Consider the following 12,863-nt stretch of genomic DNA (forward strand, 5'->3'; position numbering starts at 1 on the left):
ATATATCATAATATTAACTTATTGGTACCATTTAAATGTTAGTTTGGTTTTACCAACCATTTAAAGTGGGAACCTTGATTTAATGTTTACAAATATATATATATATATATATATATATATATATATATATATATATATATATATATATATATATATATATATATATAAATATAGCACAATAAATACTTGACAATATTTATAAGTTTTGGTATATATTATATAATTATAAGATAATAATATATAACATAATATAAATATGATTATTTAATAAATTGAAACCATTTTAATAATGGGATTTCAATAATTTCCGTTAATGTTAACTTTATTAAAATACCAAGAGTGGATCATTTAATCTCAACTACTTAAATTAAAATTTATACAATTAAAATTTACCCATTAAAGATTCAAACAATGAAAATTAAAAAAAAAACAAAAACAAAACAAAAAGACATTGTAGTGGACTTGTAATTACCTTAGCTTCCTCGTGGATACGATATTCGAACTCATCGAATTATACTACTTGTGGACAACCTGCTCTTGGGAGTGCAACAATCAAAGTCGCAACACGTGGCTCGAGTAAATTGGGATTCGACAATGGGTCAATATTTCGAATTTAATAGGAAAAATGGAATCCATGGGTCTACGGGGGTGGCTCATGACTTGGAAGGGTAGAATAAATCATAAAAAGTTATGTTTAAAATTTGGGATTAAAATAACGAGTTTTAGAATTATTCGAGATTTTATCGCCGCACGAAACGCTAATTAACGAAATAATAGAAACGCCTAGTTTTAAGCTTTATAAAATTATGAAAAATTAGGTTTAAGCTTAAATAATTATTAAATGTCTAATTTTTTAATTTGGGAATTTTATATTAAGGTTTGTTTTAATTCAGGATTAAAACGCAGTAATACGTCTTATTTAAAGATAAAATTAAAAGTCCTCGATTTAGGCTAAATAAAATTATGGAAAAATTCATGTAAAGCTTAAATAATTATTTGGGACATGTTAGAGTCAATGAAATTAAGAAAATGTCAAAACGGTAAATTTTACGTCTAGGGGTAAAACGGTCATTTTACACCTAAAAATTAGTAAACGTCATGGCGGTGCCCTAAATGCTATTTTTATGATATTATGATTATTTTTAAATGTATAGGGGATTTTTATGATTTAACGAAGACATTTAAAAGACATGTTGCATGCTTGGTTTCAAAAACAAAATGTTATGTTATGCATGATTTTTATAAAGTGATGAGAATGTAAATGTTGAAGGAAGTGAAGTGATTGTGACTAATTCGTTAATGTTGGCGACGTCGTGAGGGTTATGGTCCCAGTGGGAGCCCGACGATCGTGTTTCCATCATTACGAATATGTGGTAACGGTTATGTGGTAACGGTTTTGTGGTAACGGTAAGAATGGGAATATCGTGAGGGGAAAAGGCCGCAGAGGGAGCCCATTTATGGGAAAAGGCCGCAGAGGGAGCCCCGAAGATCGTATTTCTATTCGAAAAATGATAGCCCAGGGCCAGTTGACCGGTGAGAGTGTTGCTGGTGTCCCCCGCCGCCCAGTACTGTGGTTACATGTAGATGGATACATCGATTTATGATCATGATCAGGAAAGTCACAATTAACGATCTGCATTCAACAAAGGAAACGGAAAATGAAAAGGAAAAATGTTCATGATCATGTTAAAGGTTTTATGTTATGTCATTTTGAGGAAAAAGAAAAGAAGATGTTAAAGTTTATGTGATGCATGTCATGAAAATGTTTATGCTTAAGTTTATGCATCATGAAAATATTTATGAAAATGGTCATGTTGAAGTTTATGCATCTTCATGAAAACGATATTTTAAGTACAAGTATTTTTCACTGTTATATATTGATTGTATTACATATTATATGTTATTAAGATTATGGTGTGCTGACACAACCCGAGGACCAACGCTTCTATTTTCCGCATTTAAGTTTATGATTCATGATTTAAGCTAAAGATTTTTAGACTATTTATTTATGTTTTTGAGAGGTTTAGTATGGGCTATACTTTTCAAACTTATTGCTTTTTAGGTTTGGTAAAACAGTTGACGATTTCATTTTATGGATATTGCACTTGATTTTTAAAATGCTAGATGGTTGGTATTTTATTTTAAAAGGGAAAAATATTTTAATATTTTCATGTGGAAAATGTATATGGCCGAAAATTGAGTGTTAAAAAAAATTCTAGTACTTTTAAAGCAATAAAAAGGGTAGGACGTTTCATCTATAGATCTGTATTCCCAATACAAAAGATGCTTCACCCAAGTCCTGCATCAAGAACTTACTCGCTAACCATATTTTAGTTAATTGCAACATTCCTACATCATTCCCAATGAGTAGAATGTCATCAACATAAAGCACCAGGAATGTCACAGCACTACCACTGACCTTCTTATACACACCGGGTTCCTCAGGATTCTTAGTAAAACCAAACTCTTTGATTGTACAATCGAATCTGAGGTTCCAACTCTTAGATGCCTGCTTTAGACCATAAATAGATCTCTGAAGTTTGCATACCATATGCTCACTTCCGACAGATGTAAACCCTTCAGGTTGAGACATGTAAATCTCTTCCTTAATATCCCCATTAAGAAAGGTTGTCTTGACATCCATCTGCCATATCTCATAGTCATACCATTCAGCTATGGCTAGCAATATCTTTATAGACTTGAACATTGCAACTAGAGAAAAGGTTTCCTCAAAGTCAACTCCTTGTCTTTGAGTATATCTTTTTGCTTCCAATCGTTCCTTGAAGGTCAATACCTTCCCATCCGCCCCAAGTTTCCTCTTGTAAATCCATTTACACCCTACGGGAACAGTTCCCTCAGGTGGATACACAAGATTCCACATTTGGTTCGAATGAATGGAAATCAACTCAGATTCCATAGCTTTAAGCCATTTGGATGAATCGGCATCAGATAACGCTTCCTTGAAGGTCTTTGGATTACATCCATGGTTAGGCTCATCATGGCTGTAAGGCTCGAGAATTATCAGTTGTCATTAATGTTAGATTTGAAGCTATGAGAATGCATGACATTTAAATCAGAATTGTGAAGCATGGCCGATGCTACACCGCACCTGCACTGTAAAAGCCACCGCACCCGCGGTGCAGGGATAGAAAACAAGAATTTTATTCGAAACCATACCGCACCCGCGGTCTTGTATGGCACCGCACCCGTGGTCATTAAATTGAGAAAATGGAATTGCTGCCGAAGCATGAGCGCACCCGCGCTAAGGAACTCACCGCACCCGCGGTGCTGCATGCGAAATGCCACCTTCGATTTTTATGTTGACACTTGGCAGGGTATATATATACATATTGGTGCTGATTCATTGTCTTCATTCAGCAGCTGAGAGCCCGAGAACTTCCCTTGTTTCCTTCAAGTTCTTGATTCTTTAGAAATTATATTGTGCAAGATTTAGAGATCCGATTTTAATTCCGAGCCCGGAATTGTGATCCTTACAACAAGAGCTAGCTAAGGATGTAAGTATTGTTCATTTCCAGCATGTCTCGAAATATATGTGTTGGAGAAATTATGATTTTATTGAAGATATGTGTTCTTGAGACTATGAGCATTGTATATTTGCTATCGGATCGATTTTCAGATACCGTATGACGTTGTTTCGATTTTCCAGCATATTTATTGAGTTGGGATGGAATAATTTCAGTATGATATTGTGTTTTGATGAGATTATGAATTGTTGATATTGAGCTTAGTGTTGTTGAGTTATCGGTATGGAAGAAGTACGTCGTTATGCCGTCGATTTTTTACCGAGACTGATTATTGAATTGCACAAGATTGTTTGAGTTGTGTTTTGATATATATATAGCACATTGATTATGCCATTTCAGATTTGTATTGGCTATTGTGAACGCAAGACTCCGACTACGACACCGACTATTCGACAAGAAAGGTATAATTCATGTGGTCACGGGATTGCACAACTCGATTCAGATTTGATATGAGTTTCCCTAAATCACATACTAGATTGTTATTACATTTGATTATGTAATGTCTGGTTTATTGATTTATATTCGAGTCCTGAGATAGGAGATATTGGCAGATTGGCCAAAACTAGACGTTTCGGTGTATCGACGCATAGTAGTAGATTTACTCTATGTGTAGACCCTCGATACAGAGTTGACAGAAGTCTAGGAATAAGACGTACCGTCACCCCGAGTGGTTGGGTAGGTGACAGACCGTCTTATTCACACCGGGATCCCTAGAGTAGAAATGAATCGAGTCAAGAACTAGAGATTGAATACAGATTTGTATTCCTTTACATGTTTAGATTTTCATTCATGTTACTTGATATATGCTATGCTTTTGTACATGATTATTACATTGCATGCATCCATGTTTTATACTGGGATTTGTTCTCACCGGAGTTATCCGGCTATTGTCGTGTCTGTATGTGTGCATGGCAACAGGTGGGGCAGGATCTGGGTCTCGAGCTAGATGAGAGATTGATGATAGCGTGGAGATCTCGGGCGTTGAAGATTTCTAGTGGTTGCTTATTAGACTTGTACTACTGATGTTTGTAGTTGGTATTTAAACACTAGCGTAGGTTTGTACTAAACAGATTTGTATGTACATTATGTTGTTTAATTAATATAAAGACATGTTATGCTTTAATTTTACATTTGATTTAATATTAAAAAGCAAAATTTTGACCCACATTTTCGAGCAAAGATCCAATAAATCCCAAAAGAATTGAGTTAGAGCCCGGGTCCCCACAACAGGTGGTATCAGAGCTGTAGGTTCTGTAGACTGAAATAGACTAGCATGAGCGGGGTAGATCGAGTCATCTTCCTTACTTTTGAGATGCTAGCATGATTTATTGCTTTCCTTATTATATGTTGTGTTGTATTATCTGAATTGATTTACAGCATTTCAAGCCTGAATCAGAACCGATTCTCGATCAGAGGTATATGATCAGAGGAGGGCTGAGACAGACGACATTGATTGTGTACTAATCAGTTTGATAATCAGATTTATGCCGCCTAGACGTATACCACAGCCAGAGCAGGGTAGCACATCAGGTGCACAGATAGATGTCACCGCTACGCCGATGGAGACCTTACTGAAGAGGTTTCAGTCTTTCCATCCTCCTACGCTGAAGGGCACAGAGAGTGCAGTAGAGTGCGAGAGCTGGCTTGATGATATCGAGATGTTGTTTGAGTCTTTGGCATATACTGATGAGCGACGTGTGAAATTGATAGGGCATCAGTTGCAAGAGGTTGCAAAGAGCTGGTGGTTGACTGCGAAGAGAGCTTTGGAGCACCGAGGCATTGACATTACTTGGAAAGTCTTCAAGGATGAGTTCTATCAGCGCTTTTTCCCCGTCTCCTACCGAAAAGATAAAGGAGCTGAATTTGCGAATCTAAGGCAGGGACAGTGGAACATCGAGGAGTATGTTGCTAAATTTTCTGCATTGCTACGATTTGCATCTCATGTGGCAGGGAACGATGAGGCAGTGGCCGATCAGTTCATCAACGGGTTGAATCCAGATGTCTTTACTTTGGTGAACACGGGACGACCTAATACTTTTTCGGAAGCACTGAACCGAGCGAAGGGAGCAGAGGCTGGCTTGATCAGGTAGCGAGGGGTTTCCTACGGTGTTCAGGGGCAGAGACCGCCACAGCCTACGGTTCAGTTTCCACCACCTCCTCCTCGATTTGATAGCGGATCTAGTAGTAGTGGCAAGAAGGAATTTCTGAAGGCTAAGGGCAAGCAGTTTAAGCGATCTGGGAGCAGTTCATCGAGTTCGAGTGGATCTCGACAGAGAGGTCAGGGTTCAGATTATTGTGGCGCATACTGTAGTTCGTGCGGAGGGCGACATGCCACGGAGCAATTTCAAGGAGTTATGGGACGCTGCAACATCTGTAGGCAACAGGGACACTTTGCCAGAGTTTGTCCCCAGAGAAGTGCACAACGATTCCAGAGTACAGGGTCACCAGCACCAGTGCCACAGATGGAGAGACAAGCATCCTCTGTACACTCCTTCCAGCCACCATCTACACAGACCCAGCAGAGACCAGGAGGTAGTCAGACAGTGAGTCTACCTCCCAGGCAGCAGGCTAGGGTGTTAGCGCTGACAGAGGAGCAGGCGCAGGAGGCACCAGACGATGTCATTGCAGGTAACTGTTTTCTTTGCGGTTATCCTGCATATGTGTTGATAGACACAGGTGCATCCCATACATTCATCTCTGAACGTTTTGCATTATTGCATTCTTTGCCTGTTGAGTCGATGTCTACTGTAGTGTCTATTACATCTCCGTTGGGAAGTGGTTTGATATCTGTGACTACAGTTAGACATTGTATGCTTCAGTTTGAGGGGCATGAGATTGATCTGGATTGCATAGTACTTGGTTTAGCTGATTTTGACTGTATAGTTGGCATAGATATGTTAACCAAGTACAGGGCCACTGTAGATTGTTTCCACAAGAATGTCAGATTCAGACCCGAGATGACAGATGAGTGGAAATTCTACGGAAAGGGTTCCAGATCTCGGATTCCCTTAGTATCTGCTCTGACTATGAGTAGATTGCTTCAGAGAGGAGCAGAGGGCTTTCTCGTATATTCAGTAGATCTACTGAAGTCGAGCCCAGCATTGGCAGATCTGCCAGTGGTTTGCGAGTTTGCAGATGTTTTCCCTAATGAGATTCCGGGGTTGCGTCCAGTTTGAGATGTTGATTTCAGCATAGATCTTGTGCCAGGCAGTGTTCCTATTTTGAGAGCTCCGTATAGGATGGCGCCTATTGAACTGAAAGAATTGAAAGCACAGTTGGAATATCTTCTGTCTAAGGGATATATCAGACCCAGTGTATCTCTTTGGGGTGCTCCAGTGCTTTTTGTTCGAAAGAAAGATGGTTCGATGCGGTTATGTATTGATTACAGACAGTTGAACAAGGCAACAGTGAAGAACAAGTATCCTTTGCCTCGCATCGACGATCTGTTTGATCAGTTACAGGGATCTTTTGTATACTCGAAGATTGATTTGAGAGCAGGGTATCATCAGCTCAGAGTTAGAGACGTTGATATTCCGAAGACTGCATTCCGGACCAGGTATGGGCACTACGAGTTTATCGTTATGCCTTTTGGTTTAACGAATGCACCCGCGGTATTTATGAGTTTGATGAACCGCATTTTTCAGAGATATTTAGACAATTTTGTGATTGTGTTCATTGATGATATTTTGGTTTATTCGAAGAGTCTGATTGAGCATGCAGATCATCTGAGGATTGTATTGCAGACTTTGAGAAAAGAGCAGTTATACGCCAAATTGTCCAAGTGTGAATTCTGGCTGAAACAGGTTGTCTTTCTGGGGCACATTATATCTGGAGATGGTATTGCAGTAGATCCGAGTAAAGTTGAGGCTGTGATCAGTTGGCCGAGACCGACTTCTGTACCAGAGATACGCAGTTTCATGGGTCTAGCCGGATATTATCGACGTTTTATCCGAGATTTCTCCAGTATTGCGAAGCCTATCACCCAGTTGACACAGAAGAACATGCCATTTGTGTGGTCCGAAGATTGTGAAGCCAGTTTTGTGGAGTTGAAGAAGAGGCTAACTAGTGCGCCTGTCTTGACGATTCCTTCAGGTACAGGTGAGTTTGTTGTATATTGTGACGCATCTCACAGAGGGCTAGGATGTGTTCTTATGCAGCGAGGGCACGTGATAGCGTACGCCTCTAGACAGCTGAAGCCACACGAGACTCGTTATCCGATTCATGATCTTGAATTGGCGGCGATTGTCTTTGCCTTGAAGATCTGGCGTCATTATCTATATGACGAGAAATTTGAAATCTATTCCGATCATAAGAGCCTGAAGTATCTCTTTTTTCAGTCAGAGTTGAACATGAGGCAGCGACGATGGCTTGATCTGCTGAAAGATTTTGATTGCGAGATCAAGTACTATCCAGGGAAGTTGAATGCAGCGGCAGACGCCTTGAGTCGAAAGGTATGTGCTCTTTCCTTGTCAACAGTAGGTGTATCGAATTTAGTAGAGAATTGTTGTTTGTCTGGGTTGACATTTGATACAGAGAGTAGACTGTTGCGACTTGCTGCGATTCAGATTGAGCCAGATCTGATTATGAGGGTCAAAGAAGCGCAGAGAACTGATCCGAGTATTCAGAGATCGATTGATATGGTCAGAGCTGGTCATATATCAGAGTATCAGGTTAGAGATTCTGTTTTATATGTGAATAACTGTAGTGACCCGTTCCAGAATCACCTACTAATCAGAACTTAAGCATGCAAAATTAACATTTAAAACTGAATCAGGTAAACAGCGGAAAAACAGTAATACAACCCAATCGAATCTGTAAGTACAAAATACTTAAACAACTAGATCGAACTAAATCCAAGAATAAATACCAACAACTATAGGTCAACCTCTGCCAGCTCCCTGTCCACTCCCTCCTGGACCGTCCAACCTGAGACCTGCCCCATCGAATAGGGTGTCCAAAACAGAGATAAACCGAGGACGTGAGCATAAAACGCTCAGCACCGAAAGCATGAGTATACAAGACTATGACATGCATGTATGCAAAATGTACTGGATACCAGGATCTGGGTATATCGAAATACTGCTCAGGTAAATGACGTCAAGGTATGTAGCACTCTGCGCCGTCGCACCAGGAGGTGGCTCCCATACCAAAATAAACCTGTGGATATACCGGTGACCTGACCACCGTCGGCCAACGGGGTCCAACCATCCACAACAAACGAGGGCTGAGCACCCTCTCAACAGGCTATCTCAAAAATAGTCAGGCTCAACATGATTATGCAAATGCCGCATAATAAACCATGCATCATATGACAGATAATAATGCAACATATAAACATGCAACACATAGTAAAGCATACTCAATCCTACTATCTCGGATAGTACTTTCGTACCTCAAATCAGTAGATCCTAGCAATCAGTCCTAGAATCAAGTCTGCGTCCGTAGTCAGCCCACTGATGCCGCTAGCTCCCAACTAGAGCACAGCTCCGCTACAAAACCAGTAGCTCCCCGCTAGTGCCTAAACCTCGGGAAAAAACTAGAAACCCATCAGAAACGACTAAAACGCTCTGGAACACTCGGAATTGGCGAGGGAAATAGTGAAGCCTCGCGCCTCTATTTATAGACAACGATCGGACGATCCGATCCTCTTCGGACGATCTGATCCACTTCGGACGATCCGAACCCTGTACCCTTCGGACCTTCCGAACCCTTATCGGACGATCCGAACCCTGCATGTCTTCCACGTGTCCAGACACCTGTCTTCGGACGATCCGAACCCTGATCGGACGATCCGAACTCTGCATGTCTTCCACATGTCCAGCCACCTGTCTTCGGACGATCCGATCCCTCTTCGGACGATCCGAACCCTATTCGGACGATCGAAACCCGGTTCGGTCCTCCCGATCCCACCGAAATATAATTAATCCAATAATTAACTCAAATTAGGCATCGGGATACTACATTCTCCCCCCCTAAAAAGGATTTCGTCCGCGAAATCGATTCTGAAGAATGACAATTCTGAACAACAATACATTCAACTTAAGAATGAATTACAACTGAAAGCACAACTGAAATTACAATCATTACTGAAAATACTACAACTAGAACAACTCTGGATGCTCTGACCGCATGCGACTCTCTAGTTCCCAAGTAGCTTCTTCAGTACCTCGGCGTTGCCACTGCACTAAGACAAGAGGAATAGTCTTATTCCGCAGTACCTTATCCTTCCGGTCTAAGATCGAAACCGGTCTTTCCACAAAAGACAAATCCGGATTCAGCTGAACTTCTGTCGGATGCAAAACATGAGACTCATCCGCTACGTATCGTCTCAACAAGGACACATGAAACACATTGTGAACACTAGACAGATACGGTGGCAAAGCTAATCTGTAGGCCAAATCTCCCACACATTCTAAGATCTCAACATATCCTCAAGAGTACGAATAGTCCTCTCTGACTGACCGTCAGTCTCTGGGTGATATGCAGTACTCAAACTCAAGGTAGTGCCCAAAGCTTGCTGAAAGCTGCCCCAAAATCTAGATGTAAATCGAGGATCTCTGTCACTAACGATACTCACGGGCACACCATGAAACCATACAATCTCCTGAATGTACAACCGTGCCATCCGATCGAAAGTGAAATCTCTGTTATACGGAAGAAAATGGGCAGACTTAGTAAGTCGATCCACTACCACCCAGATAGCATCTCTATTCCCCACAGACATAGGCAAGTGAGTCACGAAGTCCATCGTGATATGCTCCCACTTCCACTCCGGCATAGGAAGATTCTGCAACAAACCTCCAGGTCGTCGATACTCAGCCTTCACCTGCTGACAGACAAGGCACTTGGAGACATACTGATAAACATTACGTTTCATACCTTTCCACCAAAATCGAGTCCTCAAATCCTTATACATCTTGTTGCTCCCTGGATGAACACTCAACTTGCTACGATGAGCCTGGGACAAAATCTCCTCCCTCAAAGTGTCATCTTCCGGTACAACAACACGACCAGATAAGCACAAAAGACCCTCGGAGTGATAGTGAAAACCAGAAGTATTATCTCCATCAGCCAACCGAGCTAATTTCTGAATCTTAGAATAAGACATCTGAGCATCTCTAATCCGAGAATACAAAACTGGCTCAGACAAAATAGTAGCTATACGGATACTCTCCGTTCCCTTCCGATGCTTACAATTGAATCCCATCGAACAGAAATCCTGAATAATCCCAGATACAGCACAAGTCTGAAGAGCAGATAACCTCACCTTGCGACTAAGAGCATCGGCCGTGAGATTCACAGATCCTGGATGATACTTGATCTCACAATCGTAATCCTTGAGTAGATCCATCCAACGACGCTGACGCATGTTCAACTCAGCCTGAGTGAACAGATACTTCAAACTCTTATGATCAGTGAAGATCTCAAATCGCTCACCATACAGATAATGGCGCCAGATTTTCAAACCAAAAACGATCGCTGCTAATTCCAGATCATGAACAGGATAGTTTTCTTCATGAGGTTTCAACTGTCTCGACGCATAAGCAATCACATGCTCATTCTGCATCAGAACACACCCTAGTCCCTGTAAAGAGGCATCGGTGTAAACACTGAAACCACCAGATCCAGACGGTAAAGCCATAACAGGCGCAGATGTCAAACGTCTGCGAAGTTCCAAGAAACTCTCTTCGCACTCTGATGTCCATTCAAATGAAACATCTTTCCGAGTGAGCTGAGTGAGTGACTTAGCAATCTGAGAGAAGTTGACAATGAAACGGCGATAATACCCAGCCAATCCCAGAAAACTGCGGATCTCGGCTACTGTCGTCGGACGCGACCAGTTCAATACCGCTTCCACCTTGCTCGGGTCAACTGAAACTCCCTTGCTAGAAATGACATGACCAAGGAATACAACCCTGTCAATCCAAAACTCACATTTACTCAACTTCGCATAAAGCTGATTCTCGCGAAGTGTCTGTAAAATAATCCTTAAGTGTTGTACGTGTTCTTGCTGATCATGCGAATAGATTAAGATATCATCTATAAACACCACAACAAACTTATCCAAGAAATCCCGAAATACCCGATTCATCAGATCCATAAAAACTGCTGGTGCATTCGTCACCCCCAAAAGGCATAACCAGAAACTCATAATGCCCATACCGGGTCCTGAATGCAATCTTCGATATATCTCCCTGATGAACTCGAAGCTGATGATAACCAGACCTTAAATCAATCTTGGAATACACAGAGGTACCTTGCAGTTGATCAAATAAATCATCAATCCGTGGCAACGGATACTTATTCTTTATCGTAGCACGATTCAACTGCCGATAATCTATGCAGAGCCGCATAGAACCATCCTTCTTTTTGACAAAAAGAACTTGTGCTCCCCACGGGGACACACTGGGTCGAATATACCCCTTGTCAAGAAGATCCTGCAACTGCTGTTTCAATTCTTGCATCTCCGATGGAGCTAAACGATAAGGAGCTCTAGAGATTGGTGCCGTGTCTGGCACTAAATCAATGCCGAAATCCACTTCCCGAACGGGAGGAAAACCAGGAATCTCCTCGGGAAAAACATCCGGAAAATCGCAAACCACTGGAATGTCACTGATACCGACACTATCTGCGGACGAATCAATAGCATAGATAAGGTAGCCTTCCCCGCCCGACTCTAAAGCACGACAGGCTTTCAGAGCAGAAACCACGGGCATCGGGGGTCGCGCTCCCTCTCCATAGAAAAACCAACTGTCGCCCTCAACTGGACGAAACTGCACAAACTTCTGATAACAGTCCACAGTAGCTCTAAACACAGTCAGCACATCTATTCCCAGAATACAATCAAAATCCTCCATCGCAAGAATCATCAAATTAGCAGTTAAAACATTACCCTCAAATTCTAGAGGACAACCTAAAACTAGACGTCTAGCTAGCACCGAATGACCCATCGGTGTGGAAACAGATACCACAACGTCCAAAGAAGTGAAAGGTAACTTATGACGCTTAGCAAATCTCGCAGATATGAATGAATGAGATGCACCAGTATCAATGAGAACGTAAGCAGGTAATCCACATAATAAAAACACACCTGCGATAACTCTCTCGTTCTCCTCAGCCGCCTGATCCTGGTTAAGAGCAAAGACCTGCCCTTGAGTACGCGGTCGGAGGTTAGAACCCTGAGTAGACTGTCCCTGCTGTGGCCTCTGATGAACTGAAGCCTGAGAACCAGATCCTGATCCTCCGCCCGTCTGTGGACAATCTCTCTTCATGTGGCCCATCTCACCGCACTTGTAACAAGCACCCGCAACCTTGCGA

The sequence above is a fragment of the Primulina eburnea genome, chromosome 5 (assembly GCF_022965805.1).
Source record: "Primulina eburnea isolate SZY01 chromosome 5, ASM2296580v1, whole genome shotgun sequence".
Classification (NCBI taxonomy): Eukaryota; Viridiplantae; Streptophyta; class Magnoliopsida; order Lamiales; family Gesneriaceae; genus Primulina; species Primulina eburnea.